General features: G+C 43.3%; 1 pseudogene; it reads left to right on the forward strand.

The window, feature by feature from the left end:
• The first annotated feature begins 3,197 nt into the window (after positions 1-3,197).
• On the forward strand, positions 3,198-3,509 carry LOC126514954 (signal peptidase complex subunit 1-like; annotated as a pseudogene).
• The last annotated feature ends 594 nt before the right edge of the window (positions 3,510-4,103 follow it).

Below are 4,103 nucleotides of genomic sequence, written 5' to 3' on the forward strand. Positions count from 1 at the left end.
GAGAGAGAGAGAGAGAGAGAGAGAGAGAGAGAGAGAGAGAGAGAGAACAGAGTGAGACTGTGAGGGAAGAGGAAAGAAGAGGTGAACAAGAAAGAGTAACTGGGAGAGAGAAACTTACATGCTTTCTCTCATATGCAGAATATAGATATAAAACACCCGTGTGTGTGTGTGTGTGTGTGTGTGTGTGTGTGTGTGTTTAAAATATAAAAGCAGAAGAGAGACAATCTGGGTGGTCAGAAGGGGACCAGTTAAAAGTGGGTAGAGAGAGAATGGACAGGATGAAATAGTGGGGTAGTGATTATGAACAATGTATAATAGTATATAAGCATAAAATGTCATAATGAGACCTATTATTTTGTGCTAAATTAATTTTTACAAAAAAAATTTTAAAAGATTTTGTTTGTCCAAACACAAAGAGTTCTAGAAATCATTTAGCTTATAATTCCACATAGGAATTCTCTCTCTCCTCCCTCCCTTTCTCCTGCCATAAACATGGTTGTGTACACACCATGTGCACATGCATTTCTATATGTGCACACATGTTTTGTGTGCTGATTTTTCTGTCCCCATTCTAGTTCCATTATTCACCCTTCTGGGACACAGGAAATGTCTGCTTCCCAAATACTTTATGCTGGGCCTCTGGAGTCAGGATTGGGGTCCATTTAATGACTTCAGTGGGGACACCAATCCTCTTTTTCTTAGCAACCTAACACATGCTTTCATGGGAGACTCTTTTGATCTTTTTGGGGGGGCATGTATTGTCTTTTGTATCTTTTGTATCTATCACAAAAGACAGTAAGATGGTGTGACCCATCTGGGTAAGTCCTGACAGTGAGACTTCTTTGGAGAACATTATGATGAGGCTGGGGATCCATGACAACAGGACAAAGAACAGACTTAACCATCAGTAAACATCCCTGAGGGTTTTTACTTCCTCCTCCCCTGCAGGCCCAGAAACTTCTGAACCTCTATTCTGCTGGTTGCCAGAGTTCATTGTATTTTGTTTTATAGGCCTCACTTCTTGCTCCTTCCCCACCCCAGACAGTGAGTGGATATCCAGATTCCTGAAATAATGTCACATTTCCCTTTGTGCCCCTTGTGTCTAACATCAAGACCCAGTCACTGTGGATGGAATAAAATTTGTGAGAGGGAATGTTTGAAAGAACCCAAGGTCAGAATGAAGTCCGTCATTTTTCCAAGCATCAAATAGAAGAGTACACCGGCTTAAAACCTTCCAGGATAAGCTCCAAGATGTTTAATTCTCATCCTTTCCAGAACTCTCTCTAATGAATGTAACCAAACACATGAGAATTTGAGACCTGCCATGGCACCAGCCGCCTGATTTCCAACTAGAAGCCCTAGGCAGGTTCTGTGGAAGGCAATTAGTCAGGTGAGTGCAGACAAGTTAATACTAACAGCTCATCTTGATGCTTGCACTGTCCCTGGATTCAGACAAAGGTGTTCTTCCCTCTAATCCTCTGTGGCAGGACAGATGGTACTTACAACCCAGCTCAGCATCTGGGAGATGTTTTTCATGCCAAAAATTAAGATGCACGTTCTCTTCCGTGTCCCTCACTTGCAGCTGGAGGACTTGGACAGTCTTGCCAGGAGTTTGGGCATTGTACAGCTCCCTTGTCTATCGAGGCTGCTGCTGCAGACACAGAAACTGCAGCAAAAGAAGGAAGCAGAGTTGCAACCGAGCTGGAAACTTCCTGGTATGCTGCTGGGATTTTCCCATCTCTTGAGGTTTGGGGCTTTTTATTTTGAGACATAGCTGTGTATATACGATGCTGTCCTCAGCTTGCAATGTAGCTTAGGTTGGCCTCAAACTCGTCATTCTACCTCTCTTGACTCCTGAATGCTGGGATCATAAGCATACAGCCCCATGTTGGCAATTGCTGTGAATCTACTATGTGCCAACAGATGCTAGAGGAGAAACAGATGATCCGCCTCTGCCCCGGAGAAACTCACTGTCTGGGAGCAAGTAAGCACTAAGTAGGGGTACTCCGAGACTCTGATGAATGCAGAGAGGAAATGGTTCACTAGTATAAAGGGAGGTCAAAATAAAACCTCAAATTTAAAGAGGCCAAGCATGACGCCCCTAGATTTGTATAACTTCTTTTTTTTTGCTTCCACAGATTTGTCTCTTTTTATTCCTTCTAATTTTTGTTGGACTGCAGTCCCAAATACTTCAGCAAACATAGCAGCGGTCTGAAGATGTAGTTGAGTTAGTAGGATGCTTGCTTACTGTGTCCAATGCCCTGGGTTTGATCCACAGCACCACATCAAACTGGGGGTGGTGGCTGTAATCCCAGAACCGAGAGGTAGGGGCAGGAGGATTAGAAATTCAAGGTCAATACTCACCTACAAAACAGGTTCAAGTAACTGAGCTATATGTAGACCTCTCTGGAAAACAACAAGGATTTAAAAAAAAAAAAGGCAAATGGAGTTTCCCAGATCATTGGAAGGTAGATTCTTAGATTCTCACTCATTCTTGTCTCTTGTCTTAACATCTGTTGGAGTCTGGAGTTGGTGCAACCAAATCTCCGTCTGATCCCTAAAGACTGGAAAACCAAGTTTCTAGCATCGCTGGTCGTGTTCGTGGTCCTTGAGTCTAACTTAACGACTATGGTGTCTCAGTAGTGAACATATGGAGAAGCCATCTCTTCCACCATGACTCAGGAGAACTGATATCCCTAACAACGTGACTGTTCACTCTCCTTGGCTCAGTGGCTAAGAACTCTCCCAAACCTAGGCCAGACACTCCAAACCGCTACTACTACCAACACTTGCCTTGTGCAGTCTGACTTCAGCTTCACTCTCGCTATCGTTTGAGAAACAATTTATTTAATTATTGATCAAACTCGCTCACTGAGGTTTGTGGTTCAACCTTCTGCCTAGGCTAACTGGCCAGCCCAGCTCCAGAGATTGATCACACTCATCAGAGACTCTCAATACTGACAATTGGCTGGGAAAGAAGAGATAGCCCTTACCCATCTGTGTGGTGGAAAATGGCTTCCTGCACAGGTGTGGGGCAGATGCTGGCCATACTTTGAAAGACGGCCAAGTATGGAGCAATTTCCTGTATTGCGTCTGTAGTTATTTTAGCAGTATCTGAGGGCTGTGTTCAGTGCCGCACCCCACAAGCCTTACTCAAGAATCAGCTACCCCTGCTTCACTACTGATCTCTGCCAAACATGCTGGAACATCTGAGTTCGCTGCCCACCAAGATGGAATACAAACGGCAGAAGCTAGTTGAACACATGATTCGGGGAATTCTTTGTTTTTTCCCTGTGATAATTGGGTTTATCTAAGGGTATGTGGCTGAACAGTTTGGGTGGACTGTCTATGTAGTGATGGCCAGATTTGCTTTCTTGTGTTTGTTGACACTTCCTCCGTGGTCTATCTATCGCTGATCTCCCCTCAAGTGATTACCTGTTCAAGCCTTAGGCACAGAAGACAAGAAATCAGGGGACAGAGAAATTAAGAGACATGCTAAAAAAAATTGATCGGAGCTTTGACGATTCAGCACCTGCTTTTGCTTCCTGTAAGATGAGCTGAATTGCTTCCATAACCAAACCTGATCTTAAGCCACCTCTGTGTGCACAGCACAGCTGTGCAGAGATCTAGCTGTCCTTGCTTCATTTCTAATCCAGCTGTATTTTAACTTATAACTGTTTATACCATCTCTTTATAATCTTGTTATAGATAACAGGAATACAAGTATGCAGTGCTTCTTTCAGATGTACAAAATGAATTAACACCTCAGAACTAGTAGTATTTTTTTTTTCTGTTTCTAATGCAGTTTTGCAATAGTTCCCACCACCAAGACTAGGCTGTCTCCAAGCTAAAATCCTCCTGCTTCAGCCTCGCAAACTGCTGGGATTGCAGGCACCTGCTACCCCACCTGGCTTGATAGTCTAATTTGTAACTATTAAAGTTTCATGATCCATGTGAAGCATTGAACTATTTTAATGGTGTTTTTGTTGTTGTTGATGATGGTGGTGGTGTTTTTTGTTTGTTCATTTGTTTGGTTTGGTTTTTTGAGATAAGGTCTGACTACATAGCCTTGGTGGGTTCTAGAACTTGCTCCATAGACAGGG

This window comes from Alexandromys fortis, unplaced genomic scaffold, assembly GCF_014885135.2.
Source record: "Alexandromys fortis isolate MF-2015 unplaced genomic scaffold, M_Fortis_MF-2015_v1.1 scaffold_18, whole genome shotgun sequence".
NCBI lineage: Eukaryota > Metazoa > Chordata > Mammalia > Rodentia > Cricetidae > Alexandromys > Alexandromys fortis.